Source organism: Neoarius graeffei (genome assembly GCF_027579695.1).
Source record: "Neoarius graeffei isolate fNeoGra1 chromosome 18 unlocalized genomic scaffold, fNeoGra1.pri SUPER_18_unloc_1, whole genome shotgun sequence".
NCBI lineage: Eukaryota > Metazoa > Chordata > Actinopteri > Siluriformes > Ariidae > Neoarius > Neoarius graeffei.
Genome location: NW_026869982.1, coordinates 1,051,568 through 1,066,791, shown reverse-complemented (window position 1 = coordinate 1,066,791; position 15,224 = coordinate 1,051,568). Strand labels below are relative to the sequence as shown.

The 15,224-nt window shown below is 45.3% G+C and overlaps 30 non-coding genes and 32 pseudogenes across 30 annotated transcripts; all 62 read left to right on the top strand.

Moving 5' to 3' along the window:
* Positions 1 to 79: 79 nt before the first annotated feature.
* LOC132876553 (5S ribosomal RNA) lies at positions 80 to 198 on the top strand. The gene has a single exon (XR_009652266.1). It is a non-coding gene; the product is annotated as a 5S ribosomal RNA (ribosomal RNA).
* A 122-nt stretch (positions 199 to 320) lies between these two features.
* Positions 321 to 439, top strand: LOC132879344 (5S ribosomal RNA; annotated as a pseudogene).
* Positions 440 to 551: 112 nt separating this feature from the next.
* On the top strand, positions 552 to 670 carry LOC132876552 (5S ribosomal RNA). Its single transcript, XR_009652265.1, has one exon. It is a non-coding gene; the product is annotated as a 5S ribosomal RNA (ribosomal RNA).
* A 112-nt stretch (positions 671 to 782) lies between these two features.
* Positions 783 to 901, top strand: LOC132876550 (5S ribosomal RNA). Its single transcript, XR_009652263.1, has one exon. It is a non-coding gene; the product is annotated as a 5S ribosomal RNA (ribosomal RNA).
* A 119-nt stretch (positions 902 to 1,020) lies between these two features.
* LOC132878101 (5S ribosomal RNA) lies at positions 1,021 to 1,139 on the top strand (annotated as a pseudogene).
* Positions 1,140 to 1,308: 169 nt separating this feature from the next.
* LOC132880960 (5S ribosomal RNA) lies at positions 1,309 to 1,427 on the top strand (annotated as a pseudogene).
* Positions 1,428 to 1,539: 112 nt separating this feature from the next.
* On the top strand, positions 1,540 to 1,658 carry LOC132876549 (5S ribosomal RNA). The gene has a single exon (XR_009652262.1). It is a non-coding gene; the product is annotated as a 5S ribosomal RNA (ribosomal RNA).
* A 112-nt stretch (positions 1,659 to 1,770) lies between these two features.
* LOC132877790 (5S ribosomal RNA) lies at positions 1,771 to 1,889 on the top strand. The gene has a single exon (XR_009653457.1). It is a non-coding gene; the product is annotated as a 5S ribosomal RNA (ribosomal RNA).
* Positions 1,890 to 2,013: 124 nt separating this feature from the next.
* On the top strand, positions 2,014 to 2,132 carry LOC132880959 (5S ribosomal RNA; annotated as a pseudogene).
* A 169-nt stretch (positions 2,133 to 2,301) lies between these two features.
* LOC132880958 (5S ribosomal RNA) lies at positions 2,302 to 2,420 on the top strand (annotated as a pseudogene).
* A 117-nt stretch (positions 2,421 to 2,537) lies between these two features.
* On the top strand, positions 2,538 to 2,656 carry LOC132876548 (5S ribosomal RNA). Its single transcript, XR_009652261.1, has one exon. It is a non-coding gene; the product is annotated as a 5S ribosomal RNA (ribosomal RNA).
* A 122-nt stretch (positions 2,657 to 2,778) lies between these two features.
* LOC132878484 (5S ribosomal RNA) lies at positions 2,779 to 2,897 on the top strand (annotated as a pseudogene).
* A 114-nt stretch (positions 2,898 to 3,011) lies between these two features.
* LOC132881316 (5S ribosomal RNA) lies at positions 3,012 to 3,130 on the top strand (annotated as a pseudogene).
* Positions 3,131 to 3,247: 117 nt separating this feature from the next.
* Positions 3,248 to 3,366, top strand: LOC132878020 (5S ribosomal RNA). The gene has a single exon (XR_009653675.1). It is a non-coding gene; the product is annotated as a 5S ribosomal RNA (ribosomal RNA).
* A 112-nt stretch (positions 3,367 to 3,478) lies between these two features.
* Positions 3,479 to 3,597, top strand: LOC132876839 (5S ribosomal RNA). Its single transcript, XR_009652539.1, has one exon. It is a non-coding gene; the product is annotated as a 5S ribosomal RNA (ribosomal RNA).
* Positions 3,598 to 3,756: 159 nt separating this feature from the next.
* LOC132880957 (5S ribosomal RNA) lies at positions 3,757 to 3,875 on the top strand (annotated as a pseudogene).
* Positions 3,876 to 3,987: 112 nt separating this feature from the next.
* Positions 3,988 to 4,106, top strand: LOC132876547 (5S ribosomal RNA). Its single transcript, XR_009652260.1, has one exon. It is a non-coding gene; the product is annotated as a 5S ribosomal RNA (ribosomal RNA).
* A 112-nt stretch (positions 4,107 to 4,218) lies between these two features.
* Positions 4,219 to 4,337, top strand: LOC132878176 (5S ribosomal RNA; annotated as a pseudogene).
* A 124-nt stretch (positions 4,338 to 4,461) lies between these two features.
* LOC132880955 (5S ribosomal RNA) lies at positions 4,462 to 4,580 on the top strand (annotated as a pseudogene).
* Positions 4,581 to 4,754: 174 nt separating this feature from the next.
* Positions 4,755 to 4,873, top strand: LOC132880954 (5S ribosomal RNA; annotated as a pseudogene).
* A 117-nt stretch (positions 4,874 to 4,990) lies between these two features.
* Positions 4,991 to 5,109, top strand: LOC132876546 (5S ribosomal RNA). The gene has a single exon (XR_009652259.1). It is a non-coding gene; the product is annotated as a 5S ribosomal RNA (ribosomal RNA).
* A 122-nt stretch (positions 5,110 to 5,231) lies between these two features.
* Positions 5,232 to 5,350, top strand: LOC132878483 (5S ribosomal RNA; annotated as a pseudogene).
* Positions 5,351 to 5,464: 114 nt separating this feature from the next.
* LOC132881315 (5S ribosomal RNA) lies at positions 5,465 to 5,583 on the top strand (annotated as a pseudogene).
* A 117-nt stretch (positions 5,584 to 5,700) lies between these two features.
* On the top strand, positions 5,701 to 5,819 carry LOC132878019 (5S ribosomal RNA). Its single transcript, XR_009653674.1, has one exon. It is a non-coding gene; the product is annotated as a 5S ribosomal RNA (ribosomal RNA).
* A 117-nt stretch (positions 5,820 to 5,936) lies between these two features.
* On the top strand, positions 5,937 to 6,055 carry LOC132877362 (5S ribosomal RNA). The gene has a single exon (XR_009653042.1). It is a non-coding gene; the product is annotated as a 5S ribosomal RNA (ribosomal RNA).
* A 122-nt stretch (positions 6,056 to 6,177) lies between these two features.
* On the top strand, positions 6,178 to 6,296 carry LOC132879608 (5S ribosomal RNA; annotated as a pseudogene).
* A 122-nt stretch (positions 6,297 to 6,418) lies between these two features.
* On the top strand, positions 6,419 to 6,537 carry LOC132877361 (5S ribosomal RNA). The gene has a single exon (XR_009653041.1). It is a non-coding gene; the product is annotated as a 5S ribosomal RNA (ribosomal RNA).
* A 127-nt stretch (positions 6,538 to 6,664) lies between these two features.
* LOC132877360 (5S ribosomal RNA) lies at positions 6,665 to 6,783 on the top strand. The gene has a single exon (XR_009653040.1). It is a non-coding gene; the product is annotated as a 5S ribosomal RNA (ribosomal RNA).
* A 112-nt stretch (positions 6,784 to 6,895) lies between these two features.
* Positions 6,896 to 7,014, top strand: LOC132879757 (5S ribosomal RNA; annotated as a pseudogene).
* A 117-nt stretch (positions 7,015 to 7,131) lies between these two features.
* Positions 7,132 to 7,250, top strand: LOC132877848 (5S ribosomal RNA). Its single transcript, XR_009653512.1, has one exon. It is a non-coding gene; the product is annotated as a 5S ribosomal RNA (ribosomal RNA).
* A 122-nt stretch (positions 7,251 to 7,372) lies between these two features.
* On the top strand, positions 7,373 to 7,491 carry LOC132878265 (5S ribosomal RNA; annotated as a pseudogene).
* A 122-nt stretch (positions 7,492 to 7,613) lies between these two features.
* Positions 7,614 to 7,732, top strand: LOC132877359 (5S ribosomal RNA). The gene has a single exon (XR_009653039.1). It is a non-coding gene; the product is annotated as a 5S ribosomal RNA (ribosomal RNA).
* A 122-nt stretch (positions 7,733 to 7,854) lies between these two features.
* LOC132877358 (5S ribosomal RNA) lies at positions 7,855 to 7,973 on the top strand. The gene has a single exon (XR_009653038.1). It is a non-coding gene; the product is annotated as a 5S ribosomal RNA (ribosomal RNA).
* A 144-nt stretch (positions 7,974 to 8,117) lies between these two features.
* Positions 8,118 to 8,236, top strand: LOC132880953 (5S ribosomal RNA; annotated as a pseudogene).
* Positions 8,237 to 8,353: 117 nt separating this feature from the next.
* On the top strand, positions 8,354 to 8,472 carry LOC132876545 (5S ribosomal RNA). Its single transcript, XR_009652258.1, has one exon. It is a non-coding gene; the product is annotated as a 5S ribosomal RNA (ribosomal RNA).
* Positions 8,473 to 8,594: 122 nt separating this feature from the next.
* LOC132878482 (5S ribosomal RNA) lies at positions 8,595 to 8,713 on the top strand (annotated as a pseudogene).
* Positions 8,714 to 8,827: 114 nt separating this feature from the next.
* Positions 8,828 to 8,946, top strand: LOC132881314 (5S ribosomal RNA; annotated as a pseudogene).
* A 117-nt stretch (positions 8,947 to 9,063) lies between these two features.
* On the top strand, positions 9,064 to 9,182 carry LOC132877357 (5S ribosomal RNA). The gene has a single exon (XR_009653037.1). It is a non-coding gene; the product is annotated as a 5S ribosomal RNA (ribosomal RNA).
* Positions 9,183 to 9,299: 117 nt separating this feature from the next.
* On the top strand, positions 9,300 to 9,418 carry LOC132878034 (5S ribosomal RNA). The gene has a single exon (XR_009653688.1). It is a non-coding gene; the product is annotated as a 5S ribosomal RNA (ribosomal RNA).
* Positions 9,419 to 9,540: 122 nt separating this feature from the next.
* Positions 9,541 to 9,659, top strand: LOC132879483 (5S ribosomal RNA; annotated as a pseudogene).
* A 122-nt stretch (positions 9,660 to 9,781) lies between these two features.
* On the top strand, positions 9,782 to 9,900 carry LOC132877356 (5S ribosomal RNA). The gene has a single exon (XR_009653036.1). It is a non-coding gene; the product is annotated as a 5S ribosomal RNA (ribosomal RNA).
* Positions 9,901 to 10,027: 127 nt separating this feature from the next.
* Positions 10,028 to 10,146, top strand: LOC132877354 (5S ribosomal RNA). Its single transcript, XR_009653034.1, has one exon. It is a non-coding gene; the product is annotated as a 5S ribosomal RNA (ribosomal RNA).
* A 112-nt stretch (positions 10,147 to 10,258) lies between these two features.
* On the top strand, positions 10,259 to 10,377 carry LOC132879756 (5S ribosomal RNA; annotated as a pseudogene).
* A 117-nt stretch (positions 10,378 to 10,494) lies between these two features.
* Positions 10,495 to 10,613, top strand: LOC132877847 (5S ribosomal RNA). Its single transcript, XR_009653511.1, has one exon. It is a non-coding gene; the product is annotated as a 5S ribosomal RNA (ribosomal RNA).
* Positions 10,614 to 10,735: 122 nt separating this feature from the next.
* Positions 10,736 to 10,854, top strand: LOC132878110 (5S ribosomal RNA; annotated as a pseudogene).
* Positions 10,855 to 10,976: 122 nt separating this feature from the next.
* LOC132877353 (5S ribosomal RNA) lies at positions 10,977 to 11,095 on the top strand. The gene has a single exon (XR_009653033.1). It is a non-coding gene; the product is annotated as a 5S ribosomal RNA (ribosomal RNA).
* Positions 11,096 to 11,217: 122 nt separating this feature from the next.
* LOC132877352 (5S ribosomal RNA) lies at positions 11,218 to 11,336 on the top strand. The gene has a single exon (XR_009653032.1). It is a non-coding gene; the product is annotated as a 5S ribosomal RNA (ribosomal RNA).
* A 114-nt stretch (positions 11,337 to 11,450) lies between these two features.
* Positions 11,451 to 11,569, top strand: LOC132881313 (5S ribosomal RNA; annotated as a pseudogene).
* Positions 11,570 to 11,686: 117 nt separating this feature from the next.
* LOC132877351 (5S ribosomal RNA) lies at positions 11,687 to 11,805 on the top strand. The gene has a single exon (XR_009653031.1). It is a non-coding gene; the product is annotated as a 5S ribosomal RNA (ribosomal RNA).
* Positions 11,806 to 11,922: 117 nt separating this feature from the next.
* LOC132877350 (5S ribosomal RNA) lies at positions 11,923 to 12,041 on the top strand. The gene has a single exon (XR_009653030.1). It is a non-coding gene; the product is annotated as a 5S ribosomal RNA (ribosomal RNA).
* A 122-nt stretch (positions 12,042 to 12,163) lies between these two features.
* Positions 12,164 to 12,282, top strand: LOC132879343 (5S ribosomal RNA; annotated as a pseudogene).
* Positions 12,283 to 12,404: 122 nt separating this feature from the next.
* LOC132880073 (5S ribosomal RNA) lies at positions 12,405 to 12,523 on the top strand (annotated as a pseudogene).
* A 114-nt stretch (positions 12,524 to 12,637) lies between these two features.
* LOC132880952 (5S ribosomal RNA) lies at positions 12,638 to 12,756 on the top strand (annotated as a pseudogene).
* A 112-nt stretch (positions 12,757 to 12,868) lies between these two features.
* LOC132876809 (5S ribosomal RNA) lies at positions 12,869 to 12,987 on the top strand. The gene has a single exon (XR_009652510.1). It is a non-coding gene; the product is annotated as a 5S ribosomal RNA (ribosomal RNA).
* Positions 12,988 to 13,337: 350 nt separating this feature from the next.
* LOC132876544 (5S ribosomal RNA) lies at positions 13,338 to 13,456 on the top strand. Its single transcript, XR_009652257.1, has one exon. It is a non-coding gene; the product is annotated as a 5S ribosomal RNA (ribosomal RNA).
* A 122-nt stretch (positions 13,457 to 13,578) lies between these two features.
* LOC132879342 (5S ribosomal RNA) lies at positions 13,579 to 13,697 on the top strand (annotated as a pseudogene).
* Positions 13,698 to 13,816: 119 nt separating this feature from the next.
* LOC132880951 (5S ribosomal RNA) lies at positions 13,817 to 13,935 on the top strand (annotated as a pseudogene).
* A 139-nt stretch (positions 13,936 to 14,074) lies between these two features.
* LOC132880948 (5S ribosomal RNA) lies at positions 14,075 to 14,193 on the top strand (annotated as a pseudogene).
* A 134-nt stretch (positions 14,194 to 14,327) lies between these two features.
* On the top strand, positions 14,328 to 14,446 carry LOC132880947 (5S ribosomal RNA; annotated as a pseudogene).
* A 112-nt stretch (positions 14,447 to 14,558) lies between these two features.
* On the top strand, positions 14,559 to 14,677 carry LOC132878200 (5S ribosomal RNA; annotated as a pseudogene).
* Positions 14,678 to 14,789: 112 nt separating this feature from the next.
* LOC132876964 (5S ribosomal RNA) lies at positions 14,790 to 14,908 on the top strand. The gene has a single exon (XR_009652659.1). It is a non-coding gene; the product is annotated as a 5S ribosomal RNA (ribosomal RNA).
* Positions 14,909 to 15,047: 139 nt separating this feature from the next.
* Positions 15,048 to 15,166, top strand: LOC132880946 (5S ribosomal RNA; annotated as a pseudogene).
* The last annotated feature ends 58 nt before the right edge of the window (positions 15,167 to 15,224 follow it).

Here is a 15,224-nt window from a genome sequence, read left to right as displayed (position 1 = left end):
ATTTTCCTTCTGGTCGCAAGGCAAGAATTTTCCTTCTGATCGCAAGGCAAGAAAAACGGCACATTTCCAACAAGCTGTTGCTTACGGCCAAACCACTCTGACAACGCCTGATCCCGTCTGATCTCAGAAGCTAAACAGAGTTGGGCCTGGTTAGTACTTGAGTGGGAGACTGCCTAGGAATACCAGGTACTGTAAGCATTTTATTTTGTCTTCTTGCAGAAATCTGTTTGAATTTTCCTTCTGCTAGCAAGGCAATAATTTTCCTTCTGGGCGCAAGGCAAGGCAAGGCAAGAAAAACGGCACATTTCCAGCAAACTGTTGCTCACGGCCAAACCACTCTGACAATGCCTGATCCCGTCTGATTTCAGAAGCTAAACAGAGTTGGGCCTGGTTAGTACTTGAGTGGGAGACTGCCTAGGAATACCAGGTACTGTAAGCATTTTATTTTGTCTTCTTGCAGAAATCTGTTTGAATTTTCCTTCTGGTCGCAAGGCAAGAATTTTCCTTCTGATCGCAAGGCAAGAAAAACGGCACATTTCCAACAAGCTGTTGCTTACGGCCAAACCACTCTGACAACGCCTGATCCCGTCTGATCTCAGAAGCTAAACAGAGTTGGGCCTGGTTAGTACTTGAGTGGGAGACTGCCTAGGAATACCAGGTACTGTAAGCATTTTATTTTGTCTTCTTGCAGAAATCTGTTTGAATTTTCCTTCTGGTCGCAAGGCAAGAATTTTCCTTCTGATCGCAAGGCAAGAAAAACGGCACATTTCCAACAAGCTGTTGCTTACGGCCAAACCACTCTGACAACGCCTGATCCCGTCTGATCTCAGAAGCTAAACAGAGTTGGGCCTGGTTAGTACTTGAGTGGGAGACTGCCTAGGAATACCAGGTACTGTAAGCATTTTATTTTGTCTTCTTGCAGAAATCTGTTTGAATTTTCCTTCTGCTCGCAAGGCAAGAATTTTCCTTCTGGGCGCAAGGCAAGGCAAGGCAAGGCAAGGCACACATTTCCAGACTGTTGTTTACGTCCAAACCACTCTGACAACGCCTGATCCCATCTGATCTCAGAAGCTAAACAGAGTTGGGCCTGGTTAGTACTTGAGTGGGAGACTGCCTAGGAATACCAGGTACTGTAAGCATTTTATTTTGTCTTCTTGCAGAAATCTGTTTGAATTTTCCTTCTGCTCGCAAGGCAAGAATTTTCCTTCTGGGCGCAAGGCAAGGCAAGGCAAGGCAAGGCAAGGCAAGGCAAGGCAAGGCAAGGCAAGGCAAGGCAAGGCAAGGCAAGGCACACATTTCCAGACTGTTGTTTACGTCCAAACCACTCTGACAATGCCTGATCCTGTCTGATCTGAGAAGCTAAACAGAGTTGGGCCTGGTTAGTACTTGAGTGTGAGACTGCCTAGGAATACCAGGTACTGTAAGCATTTTATTTTGTCTTCTTGCAGAAATCTGTTTGAATTTTCCTTCTGGTCGCAAGGCAAGAATTTTCCTTCTGATCGCAAGGCAAGAAAAACGGCACATTTCCAACAAGCTGTTGCTTACGGCCAAACCACTCTGACAACGCCTGATCCCGTCTGATCTCAGAAGCTAAACAGAGTTGGGCCTGGTTAGTACTTGAGTGGGAGACTGCCTAGGAATACCAGGTACTGTAAGCATTTTATTTTGTCTTCTTGCAGAAATCTGTTTGAATTTTCCTTCTGGTCGCAAGGCAAGAATTTTCCTTCTGATCGCAAGGCAAGAAAAACGGCACATTTCCAACAAGCTGTTGCTTACGGCCAAACCACTCTGACAACGCCTGATCTCGTCTGATCTCAGAAGCTAAACAGAGTTGGGCCTGGTTAGTACTTGAGTGGGAGACTGCCTAGGAATACCAGGTACTGTAAGCATTTTATTTTGTCTTCTTGCAGAAATCTGTTTGAATTTTCCTTCTGCTCGCAAGGCAAGAATTTTCCTTCTGGGCGCAAGGCAAGGCAAGGCAAGGCAAGGCAAGGCACACATTTCCAGACTGTTGTTTACGTCCAAACCACTCTGACAATGCCTGATCCTGTCTGATCTGAGAAGCTAAACAGAGTTGGGCCTGGTTAGTACTTGAGTGTGAGACTGCCTAGGAATACCAGGTACTGTAAGCATTTTATTTTGTCTTCTTGCAGAAATCTGTTTGAATTTTCCTTCTGGTCGCAAGGCAAGAATTTTCCTTCTGGGAGCAAGGCAAGGCAAGGCAAGGCAAGGCAAGGCAAGGCAAGGCAAGGCAAGGCAAGGCAAGGCAAGGCAAGGCAAGGCGCACATTTCCAGACTGTTGTTTACGTCCAAACCACTCTGACAATGCCTGATCCTGTCTGATCTGAGAAGCTAAACAGAGTTGGGCCTGGTTAGTACTTGAGTGTGAGACTGCCTAGGAATACCAGGTACTGTAAGCATTTTATTTTGTCTCCTTGCAGAAATCTGTTTGAATTTTCCTTCTGCTCGCAAGGCAAGAATTTTCCTTCTGGTCGCAAGGCAAGGCAAGAAAAACGGCACATTTCCAACTAACTGTTGCTTACGGCCAAACCACTCTGACAACGCCTGATCCCGTCTGATCTCAGAAGCTAAACAGAGTTGGGCCTGGTTAGTACTTGAGTGGGAGACTGCCTAGGAATACCAGGTACTGTAAGCATTTTATTTTGTCTTCTAGCAGAAATCTGTTTGAATTTTCCTTCTGCTCGCAAGGCAAGAATTTTCCTTCTGGGCGCAAGGCAAGGCAAGGCAAGAAAAACGGCACATTTCCAACTAACTGTTGCTTATGGCCAAACCACTCTGACAACGCCTGATCCCGTCTGATGTCAGAAGCTAAACAGAGTTGGGCCTGGTTAGTACTTGAGTGGGAGACTGCCTAGGAATACCAGGTACTGTAAGCATTTTATTTTGTCTTCTTGCAGAAATCTGTTTGAATTTTCCTTCTGGTCGCAAGGCAAGAATTTTCCTTCTGATCGCAAGGCAAGGCAAGAAAAACGGCACATTTCCAGACTATTGCTTATGTCCAAACCACTCTGACAATGCCTGATCCTGTCTGATCTGAGAAGCTAAACAGAGTTGGGCCTGTTTAGTACTTGAGTGGGAGACTGCCTAGTAATACCAGGTACTGTAAGCATTTTATTTTGTCTTCTTGCAGAAATCTGTTTGAATTTTCCTTCTGCTCGCAAGGCAAGAATTTTCCTTCTGGTCGCAAGGCAAGGCAAGAAAAACGGCACATTTCCAACTAACTGTTGCTTATGGCCAAACCACTCTGACAACGCCTGATCCCGTCTGATCTCAGAAGCTAAACAGAGTTGGGCCTGGTGAGTACTTGAGTGGGAGACTGCCTAGGAATACCAGGTACTGTAAGCATTTTATTTTGTCTTCTAGCAGAAATCTGTTTGAATTTTCCTTCTGCTCGCAAGGCAAGAATTTTCCTTCTGATCGCAAGGCAAGAAAAACGGCACATTTCCAACAAGCTGTTGCTTACGGCCAAACCACTCTGACAACGCCTGATCCCGTCTGATCTCAGAAGCTAAACAGAGTTGGGCCTGGTTAGTACTTGAGTGGGAGACTGCCTAGGAGTACCAGGTACTGTAAGCATTTTATTTTGTCTTCTTGCAGAAATCTGTTTGAATTTTCCTTCTGCTCGCAAGGCAAGAATTTTCCTTCTGGGCGCAAGGCAAGGCAAGGCAAGGCAAGGCAAGGCAAGGCAAGGCAAGGCAAGGCAAGGCAAGGCAAGGCACACATTTCCAGACTGTTGTTTACGTCCAAACCACTCTGACAATGCCTGATCCTGTCTGATCTGAGAAGCTAAACAGAGTTGGGCCTGGTTAGTACTTGAGTGTGAGACTGCCTAGGAATACCAGGTACTGTAAGCATTTTATTTTGTCTTCTTGCAGAAATCTGTTTGAATTTTCCTTCTGGTCGCAAGGCAAGAATTTTCCTTCTGATCGCAAGGCAAGAAAAACGGCACATTTCCAACAAGCTGTTGCTTACGGCCAAACCACTCTGACAACGCCTGATCCCGTCTGATCTCAGAAGCTAAACAGAGTTGGGCCTGGTTAGTACTTGAGTGGGAGACTGCCTAGGAATACCAGGTACTGTAAGCATTTTATTTTGTCTTCTTGCAGAAATCTGTTTGAATTTTCCTTCTGGTCGCAAGGCAAGAATTTTCCTTCTGATCGCAAGGCAAGAAAAACGGCACATTTCCAACAAGCTGTTGCTTACGGCCAAACCACTCTGACAACGCCTGACCTCGTCTGATCTCAGAAGCTAAACAGAGTTGGGCCTGGTTAGTACTTGAGTGGGAGACTGCCTAGGAATACCAGGTACTGTAAGCATTTTATTTTGTCTTCTTGCAGAAATCTGTTTGAATTTTCCTTCTGCTCGCAAGGCAAGAATTTTCCTTCTGGGCGCAAGGCAAGGCAAGGCAAGGCAAGGCAAGGCACACATTTCCAGACTGTTGTTTACGTCCAAACCACTCTGACAATGCCTGATCCTGTCTGATCTGAGAAGCTAAACAGAGTTGGGCCTGGTTAGTACTTGAGTGTGAGACTGCCTAGGAATACCAGGTACTGTAAGCATTTTATTTTGTCTTCTTGCAGAAATCTGTTTGAATTTTCCTTCTGGTCGCAAGGCAAGAATTTTCCTTCTGGGAGCAAGGCAAGGCAAGGCAAGGCAAGGCAAGGCAAGGCAAGGCAAGGCAAGGCAAGGCAAGGCAAGGCAAGGCAAGGCAAGGCGCACATTTCCAGACTGTTGTTTACGTCCAAACCACTCTGACAATGCCTGATCCTGTCTGATCTGAGAAGCTAAACAGAGTTGGGCCTGGTTAGTACTTGAGTGTGAGACTGCCTAGGAATACCAGGTACTGTAAGCATTTTATTTTGTCTCCTTGCAGAAATCTGTTTGAATTTTCCTTCTGCTCGCAAGGCAAGAATTTTCCTTCTGGTCGCAAGGCAAGGCAAGAAAAACGGCACATTTCCAACTAACTGTTGCTTACGGCCAAACCACTCTGACAACGCCTGATCCCGTCTGATCTCAGAAGCTAAACAGAGTTGGGCCTGGTTAGTACTTGAGTGGGAGACTGCCTAGGAATACCAGGTACTGTAAGCATTTTATTTTGTCTTCTAGCAGAAATCTGTTTGAATTTTCCTTCTGCTCGCAAGGCAAGAATTTTCCTTCTGGGCGCAAGGCAAGGCAAGGCAAGAAAAACGGCACATTTCCAACTAACTGTTGCTTATGGCCAAACCACTCTGACAACGCCTGATCCCGTCTGATGTCAGAAGCTAAACAGAGTTGGGCCTGGTTAGTACTTGAGTGGGAGACTGCCTAGGAATACCAGGTACTGTAAGCATTTTATTTTGTCTTCTTGCAGAAATCTGTTTGAATTTTCCTTCTGGTCGCAAGGCAAGAATTTTCCTTCTGATCGCAAGGCAAGGCAAGAAAAACGGCACATTTCCAGACTATTGCTTATGTCCAAACCACTCTGACAATGCCTGATCCTGTCTGATCTGAGAAGCTAAACAGAGTTGGGCCTGTTTAGTACTTGAGTGGGAGACTGCCTAGTAATACCAGGTACTGTAAGCATTTTATTTTGTCTTCTTGCAGAAATCTGTTTGAATTTTCCTTCTGCTCGCAAGGCAAGAATTTTCCTTCTGGTCGCAAGGCAAGGCAAGAAAAACGGCACATTTCCAACTAACTGTTGCTTATGGCCAAACCACTCTGACAACGCCTGATCCCGTCTGATCTCAGAAGCTAAACAGAGTTGGGCCTGGTGAGTACTTGAGTGGGAGACTGCCTAGGAATACCAGGTACTGTAAGCATTTTATTTTGTCTTCTAGCAGAAATCTGTTTGAATTTTCCTTCTGCTCGCAAGGCAAGAATTTTCCTTCTGGGCGCAAGGCAAGGCAAGAAAAACGGCACATTTCCAACTAACTGTTGCTTATGGCCAAACCACTCTGACAACGCCTGATCCCGTCTGATCTCAGAAGCTAAACAGAGTTGGGCCTGGTTAGTACTTGAGTGGGAGACTGCCTAGGAATACCAGGTACTGTAAGCATTTTATTTTGTCTTCTTGCAGAAATCTGTTTGAATTTTCCTTCTGCTCGCAAGGCAAGAATTTTCCTTCTGGGCGCAAGGCAAGGCAAGGCAAGAAAAACGGCACATTTCCAACTAACTGTTGCTTATGGCCAAACCACTCTGACATCGCCTGATCCCGTCTGATCTCAGAAACTAAACAGAGTTGGGCCTGGTTAGTACTTGAGTGGAAGACTGAATAGGAATACCAGGTACTGTAAGCATTTTATTTTGTCTTCTAGCAGAAATCTGTTTGAATTTTCCTTCTGCTCGCAAGGCAAGAATTTTCCTTCTGGGCGCAAGGCAAGGCAAGGCAAGAAAAACGGCACATTTCCAACTAACTGTTGCTTATGGCCAAACCACTCTGACAACGCCTGATCCCGTCTGATCTCAGAAGCTAAACAGAGTTGGGCCTGGTTAGTACTTGAGTGGGAGACTGCCTAGGAATACCAGGTACTGTAAGCATTTTATTTTGTCTTCTTGCAGAAATCTGTTTGAATTTTCCTTCTGCTCGCAAGGCAAGAATTTTCCTTCTGGGCGCAAGGCAAGGCAAGGCAAGGCAAGAAAAACGGCACATTTCCAACTAACTGTTGCTTATGGCCAAACCACTCTGACAACGCCTGATCCCGTCTGATCTCAGAAGCTAAACAGAGTTGGGCCTGGTTAGTACTTGAGTGGGAGACTGCCTAGGAATACCAGGTACTGTAAGCATTTTATTTTGTCTTCTAGCAGAAATCTGTTTGAATTTTCCTTCTGGTCGCAAGGCAAGAATTTTCCTTCTGGGCGCAAGGCAAGAAAAATGGCACATTTCCAACAAGCTGTTGCTTACGGCCAAACCACTCTGACAACGCCTGATCCTGTCAGATCTCAGAAACTAAACAGAGTTGGGCCTGTTTAGTACTTGAGTGGGAGACTGCCTAGTAATACCAGGTACTGTAAGCATTTTATTTTGTCTTCTTGCAGAAATCTGTTTGAATTTTCCTTCTGCTCGCAAGGCAAGAATTTTCCTTCTGGTCGCAAGGCAAGGCAAGAAAAACGGCACATTTCCAACTAACTGCTGCTTATGGCCAAACCACTCTGACAACGCCTGATCCCGTCTGATCTCAGAAGCTAAACAGAGTTGGGCCTGGATAGTACTTGAGTGGGAGACTGCCTAGGAATACCAGGTACTGTAAGCATTTTATTTTGTCTTCTAGCAGAAATCTGTTTGAATTTTCCTTCTGCTCGCAAGGCAAGAATTTTCCTTCTGGGCGCAAGGCAAGGCAAGGCAAGAAAAACGGCACATTTCCAACTCACTGTTGCTTATGGCCAAACCACTCTGACAACGCCTGATCCCGTCTGATCTCAGAAGCTAAACAGAGTTAGGCCTGGTTAGTACTTGAGTGGGAGACTGCCTAGGAATACCAGGTACTGTAAGCATTTTATTTTGTCTTCTTGCAGAAATCTGTTTGAATTTTCCTTCTGCTCGCAAGGCAAGAATTTTCCTTCTGGTCGCAAGGCAAGGCAAGGCAAGAAAAACGGCACATTTCCAACTAACTGTTGCTTATGGCCAAACCACTCTGACAACGCCTGATCCCGTCTGATCTCAGAAGCTAAACAGAGTTGGGCCTGGTTAGTACTTGAGTGGGAGACTGCCTAGGAATACCAGGTACTGTAAGCATTTTATTTTGTCTTCTAGCAGAAATCTGTTTGAATTTTCCTTCTGCTCGCAAGGCAAGAATTTTCCTTCTGGGCGCAAGGCAAGGCAAGGCAAGAAAAACGACACATTTCCAACTAACTGTTGCTTATGGCCAAACCACTCTGACAACGCCTGATCCCGTCTGATCTCAGAAGCTAAACAGAGTTGGGCCTGGTTAGTACTTGAGTGGGAGACTGCCTAGGAATACCAGGTACTGTAAGCATTTTATTTTGTCTTCTTGCAGAAATCTGTTTGAATTTTCCTTCTGCTCGCAAGGCAAGAATTTTCCTTCTGGGCGCAAGGCAAGGCAAGGCAAGGCAAGGCAAGGCAAGGCAAGGCAAGGCAAGGCACACATTTCCAGACTGTTGTTTACGTCCAAACCACTCTGACAATGCCTGATCCTGTCTGATCTGAGAAGCTAAACAGAGTTGGGCCTGGTTAGTACTTGAGTGTGAGACTGCCTAGGAATACCAGGTACTGTAAGCATTTTATTTTGTCTCCTTGCAGAAATCTGTTTGAATTTTCCTTCTGCTCGCAAGGCAAGAATTTTCCTTCTGGTCGCAAGGCAAGGCAAGAAAAACGGCACATTTCCAACTAACTGTTGCTTACGGCCAAACCACTCTGACAACGCCTGATCCCGTCTGATCTCAGAAGCTAAACAGAGTTGGGCCTGGTTAGTACTTGAGTGGGAGACTGCCTAGGAATACCAGGTACTGTAAGCATTTTATTTTGTCTTCTAGCAGAAATCTGTTTGAATTTTCCTTCTGCTCGCAAGGCAAGAATTTTCCTTCTGGGCGCAAGGCAAGGCAAGGCAAGAAAAACGGCACATTTCCAACTAACTGTTGCTTATGGCCAAACCACTCTGACAACGCCTGATCCCGTCTGATGTCAGAAGCTAAACAGAGTTGGGCCTGGTTAGTACTTGAGTGGGAGACTGCCTAGGAATACCAGGTACTGTAAGCATTTTATTTTGTCTTCTTGCAGAAATCTGTTTGAATTTTCCTTCTGGTCGCAAGGCAAGAATTTTCCTTCTGATCGCAAGGCAAGGCAAGAAAAACGGCACATTTCCAGACTATTGCTTATGTCCAAACCACTCTGACAATGCCTGATCCTGTCTGATCTGAGAAGCTAAACAGAGTTGGGCCTGTTTAGTACTTGAGTGGGAGACTGCCTAGTAATACCAGGTACTGTAAGCATTTTATTTTGTCTTCTTGCAGAAATCTGTTTGAATTTTCCTTCTGCTCGCAAGGCAAGAATTTTCCTTCTGGTCGCAAGGCAAGGCAAGAAAAACGGCACATTTCCAACTAACTGTTGCTTATGGCCAAACCACTCTGACAACGCCTGATCCCGTCTGATCTCAGAAGCTAAACAGAGTTGGGCCTGGTTAGTACTTGAGTGGGAGACTGCCTAGGAATACCAGGTACTGTAAGCATTTTATTTTGTCTTCTAGCAGAAATCTGTTTGAATTTTCCTTCTGCTCGCAAGGCAAGAATTTTCCTTCTGGGCGCAAGGCAAGGCAAGAAAAACGGCACATTTCCAACTAACTGTTGCTTATGGCCAAACCACTCTGACAACGCCTGATCCCGTCTGATCTCAGAAGCTAAACAGAGTTGGGCCTGGTTAGTACTTGAGTGGGAGCCTGCCTAGGAATACCAGGTACTGTAAGCATTTTATTTTGTCTTCTTGCAGAAATCTGTTTGAATTTTCCTTCTGCTCGCAAGGCAAGAATTTTCCTTCTGGGCGCAAGGCAAGGCAAGGCAAGAAAAACGGCACATTTCCAACTAACTGTTGCTTATGGCCAAACCACTCTGACATCGCCTGATCCCGTCTGATCTCAGAAACTAAACAGAGTTGGGCCTGGTTAGTACTTGAGTGGGAGACTGAATAGGAATACCAGGTACTGTAAGCATTTTATTTTGTCTTCTAGCAGAAATCTGTTTGAATTTTCCTTCTGCTCGCAAGGCAAGAATTTTCCTTCTGGGCGCAAGGCAAGGCAAGGCAAGAAAAACGGCACATTTCCAACTAACTGTTGCTTATGGCCAAACCACTCTGACAACGCCTGATCCCGTCTGATCTCAGAAGCTAAACAGAGTTGGGCCTGGTTAGTACTTGAGTGGGAGACTGCCTAGGAATACCAGGTACTGTAAGCATTTTATTTTGTCTTCTTGCAGAAATCTGTTTGAATTTTCCTTCTGCTCGCAAGGCAAGAATTTTCCTTCTGGGCGCAAGGCAAGGCAAGGCAAGGCAAGAAAAACGGCACATTTCCAACTAACTGTTGCTTATGGCCAAACCACTCTGACAACGCCTGATCCCGTCTGATCTCAGAAGCTAAACAGAGTTGGGCCTGGTTAGTACTTGAGTGGGAGACTGCCTAGGAATACCAGGTACTGTAAGCATTTTATTTTGTCTTCTAGCAGAAATCTGTTTGAATTTTCCTTCTGGTCGCAAGGCAAGAATTTTCCTTCTGGGCGCAAGGCAAGAAAAATGGCACATTTCCAACAAGCTGTTGCTTACGGCCAAACCACTCTGACAACGCCTGATCCTGTCAGATCTCAGAAACTAAACAGAGTTGGGCCTGTTTAGTACTTGAGTGGGAGACTGCCTAGTAATACCAGGTACTGTAAGCATTTTATTTTGTCTTCTTGCAGAAATCTGTTTGAATTTTCCTTCTGCTCGCAAGGCAAGAATTTTCCTTCTGGTCGCAAGGCAAGGCAAGAAAAACGGCACATTTCCAACTAACTGCTGCTTATGGCCAAACCACTCTGACAACGCCTGATCCCGTCTGATCTCAGAAGCTAAACAGAGTTGGGCCTGGATAGTACTTGAGTGGGAGACTGCCTAGGAATACCAGGTACTGTAAGCATTTTATTTTGTCTTCTAGCAGAAATCTGTTTGAATTTTCCTTCTGCTCGCAAGGCAAGAATTTTCCTTCTGGGCGCAAGGCAAGGCAAGGCAAGAAAAACGGCACATTTCCAACTCACTGTTGCTTATGGCCAAACCACTCTGACAACGCCTGATCCCATCTGATCTCAGAAGCTAAACAGAGTTAGGCCTGGTTAGTACTTGAGTGGGAGACTGCCTAGGAATACCAGGTACTGTAAGCATTTTATTTTGTCTTCTTGCAGAAATCTGTTTGAATTTTCCTTCTGCTCGCAAGGCAAGAATTTTCCTTCTGGTCGCAAGGCAAGGCAAGGCAAGAAAAACGGCACATTTCCAACTAACTGTTGCTTATGGCCAAACCACTCTGACAACGCCTGATCCCGTCTGATCTCAGAAGCTAAACAGAGTTGGGCCTGGTTAGTACTTGAGTGGGAGACTGCCTAGGAATACCAGGTACTGTAAGCATTTTATTTTGTCTTCTAGCAGAAATCTGTTTGAATTTTCCTTCTGCTCGCAAGGCAAGAATTTTCCTTCTGGGCGCAAGGCAAGGCAAGGCAAGAAAAACGACACATTTCCAACTAACTGTTGCTTATGGCCAAACCACTCTGACAACGCCTGATCCCGTCTGATCTCAGAAGCTAAACAGAGTTGGGCCTGGTTAGTACTTGAGTGGGAGACTGCCTAGGAATACCAGGTACTGTAAGCATTTTATTTTGTCTTCTTGCAGAAATCTGTTTGAATTTTCCTTCTGGTCGCAAGGCAAGAATTTTCCTTCTGATCGCAAGGCAAGGCAAGAAAAACGGCACATTTCCAGACTATTGCTTATGTCCAAACCACTCTGACAATGCCTGATCCTGTCTGATCTGAGAAGCTAAACAGAGTTGGGCCTGTTTAGTACTTGAGTGGGAGACTGCCTAGTAATACCAGGTACTGTAAGCATTTTATTTTGTCTTCTTGCAGAAATCTGTTTGAATTTTCCTTCTGCTCGCAAGGCAAGAATTTTCCTTCTGGTCGCAAGGCAAGGCAAGAAAAACGGCACATTTCCAACTAACTGTTGCTTATGGCCAAACCACTCTGACAACGCCTGATCCCGTCTGATCTCAGAAGCTAAACAGAGTTGGGCCTGGTTAGTACTTGAGTGGGAGACTGCCTAGGAATACCAGGTACTGTAAGCATTTTATTTTGTCTTCTAGCAGAAATCTGTTTGAATTTTCCTTCTGCTCGCAAGGCAAGAATTTTCCTTCTGGGCGCAAGGCAAGGCAAGAAAAACGGCACATTTCCAACTAACTGTTGCTTATGGCCAAACCACTCTGACAACGCCTGATCCCGTCTGATCTCAGAAGCTAAACAGAGTTGGGCCTGGTTAGTACTTGAGTGGGAGACTGCCTAGGAATACCAGGTACTGTAAGCATTTTATTTTGTCTTCTTGCAGAAATCTGTTTGAATTTTCCTTCTGCTCGCAAGGCAATAATTTTCCTTCTGGGTGCAAGGCAAGGCAAGGCAAGAAAAACGGCACATTTCCAGCAAACTGTTGCTCACGGCCAAACCACTCTGACAATGCCTGATCCCGTCTGATTTCAGAAGCTAAACAGAGTTGGGCCTGGTTAGTACTTGAGTGGGAGACTGCCTAGGAATACCAGGTACTGTAAGCATTTTATTTTGTCTTCTTGCAGAAATCTGTTTGAATTTTCCTTCTGCTCGCAAGGCAAGAATTTTCCTTCTGGGCGCAAGGCAAGGCAAGGCAAGAAAAACGGCACATTTCCAGCAAACTGTTGCTCACGGCCAAACCACTCTGACAATGCCTGATCCCGTCTGATTTCAGAAGCTAAACAGAGTTTTGCCTGGTTAGTACTTGAGTGGGAGACTGCCTAGGAATACCAGGTACTGTAAGCATTTTATTTTGTCTTCTTGCAGAAATCTGTTTGAATTTTCCTTCTGCTCGCAAGGCAAGAATTTTCCTTCTGGGCGCAAGGCAAGGCAAGGCAAGGCACACATTTCCAGACTGTTGTTTACGTCCAAACCACTCTGACAATGCCTGATCCTGTCTGATCTGAGAAGCTAAACAGAGTTGGGCCTGGTTAGTACTTGAGTGTGAGACTGCCTAGGAATACCAGGTACTGTAAGCATTTTATTTTGTCTTCTTGCAGAAATCTGTTTGAATTTTCCTTCTGGTCGCAAGGCAAGAATTTTCCTTCTGATCGCAAGGCAAGAAAAACGGCACATTTCCAACAAGCTGTTGCTTACGGCCAAACCACTCTGAGAACGCCTGATCCCGTCTGATCTCAGAAGCTAAACAGAGTTGGGCCTGGTTAGTACTTGAGTGGGAGACTGCCTAGGAATACCAGGTACTGTAAGCATTTTATTTTGTCTTCTTGCAGAAATCTGTTTGAATTTTCCTTCTGCTCGCAAGGCAAGAATTTTCCTTCTGGGCGCAAGGCAAGGCAAGGCAAGGCAAGGCACACATTTCCAGACTGTTGTTTACGTCCAAACCACTCTGACAATGCCTGATCCTGTCTGATCTGAGAAGCTAAACAGAGTTGGGCCTGGTTAGTACTTGAGTGTTAGACTGCCTAGGAATACCAGGTACTGTAAGCATTTTATTTTGTCTTCTTGCAGAAATCTGTTTGAATTTTCCTTCTGGTCGCAAGGCAAGAATTTTCCTTCTGATCGCAAGGCAAGAAAAACGGCACATTTCCAACAAGCTGTTGCTTACGGCCAAACCACTCTGACAACGCCTGATCCCGTCTGATCTCAGAAGCTAAACAGAGTTGGGCCTGGTTAGTACTTGAGTGGGAGACTGCCTAGGAATACCAGGTACTGTAAGCATTTTATTTTGTCTTCTTGCAGAAATCTGTTTGAATTTTCCTTCTGCTCGCAAGGCAATAATTTTCCTTCTGGGCGCAAGGCAAGGCAAGGCAAGAAAAACGGCACATTTCCAGCAAGCTGTTGCTCACGGCCAAACCACTCTGACAATGCCTGATCCCGTCTGATTTCAGAAGCTAAACAGAGTTGGGCCTGGTTAGTACTTGAGTGGGAGACTGCCTAGGAATACCAGGTACTGTAAGCATTTTATTTTGTCTTCTTGCAGAAATCTGTTTGAATTTTCCTTCTGCTCGCAAGGCAAGAATTTTCCTTCTGGGCGCAAGGCAAGGCAAGGCAAGGCAAGGCACACATTTCCAGACTGCTGTTTACGTCCAAACCACTCTGACAATGCCTGATCCTGTCTGATCTGAGAAGCTAAACAGAGTTGGGCCTGGTTAGTACTTGAGTGTGAGACTGCCTAGGAATACCAGGTACTGTAAGCATTTTATTTTGTCTTCTTGCAGAAATCTGTTTGAATTTTCCTTCTGCTCGCAAGGCAAGAATTTTCCTTCTGGGAGCAAGGCAAGGCAAGGCAAGGCAAGGCAAGGCAAGGCAAGGCAAGGCACACATTTCCAGACTGTTGTTTACGTCCAAACCACTCTGACAATGCCTGATCCTGTCTGATCTGAGAAGCTAAACAGAGTTGGGCCTGGTTAGTACTTGAGTGTGAGACTGCCTAGGAATACCAGGTACTGTAAGCATTTTATTTTGTCTTCTTGCAGAAATCTGTTTGAATTTTCCTTCTGCTCGCAAGGCAAGAATTTTCCTTCTGGGAGCAAGGCAAGGCAAGGCAAGGCAAGGCAAGGCAAGGCAAGGCACACATTTCCAGACTGTTGTTTACGTCCAAACCACTCTGACAATGCCTGATCCTGTCTGATCTGAGAAGCTAAACAGAGTTGGGCCTGGTTAGTACTTGAGTGTGAGACTGCCTAGGAATACCAGGTACTGTAAGCATTTTATTTTGTCTTCTTGCAGAAATCTGTTTGAATTTTCCTTCTGGTCGCAAGGCAAGAATTTTCCTTCTGATCGCAAGGCAAGAAAAACGGCACATTTCCAACAAGCTGTTGCTTACGGCCAAACCACTCTGACAACGCCTGATCCCGTCTGATCTCAGAAGCTAAACAGAGTTGGGCCTGGTTAGTACTTGAGTGTGAGACTGCCTAGGAATACCAGGTACTGTAAGCATTTTATTTTGTCTTCTTGCAGAAATCTGTTTGAATTTTCCTTCTGGTCGCAAGGCAAGAATTTTCCTTCTGATCGCAAGGCAAGAAAAACGGCACATTTCCAACAAGCTATTGCTTACGGCCAAACCACTCTGACAACGCCTGATCCCGTCTGATCTCAGAAGCTAAACAGAGTTGGGCCTGGTTAGTACTTGGGTGGGAGACTGCCTAGGAATACCAGGTACTGTAAGCATTTTATTTTGTCTTCTTGCAGAAATCTGTTTGAATTTTCCTTCTGCTCGCAAGGCAAGAATTTTCCTTCTGGGAGCAAGGCAAGGCAAGGCAAGGCAAGGCAAGGCAAGGCAAGGCAAGGCACACATTTCCAGACTGTTGTTTACGTCCAAACCACTCTGACAATGCCTGATCCTGTCTGATCTGAGAAGCTAAACAGAGTTGGGCCTGGTTAGTACTTGAGTGTGAGACTGCCTAGGAATACCAGGTACTGTAAGCATTTTATTTTGTCTTCTTGCAGAAATCTGTTTGAATTTTCCTTCTGGTCGCAAGGCAAG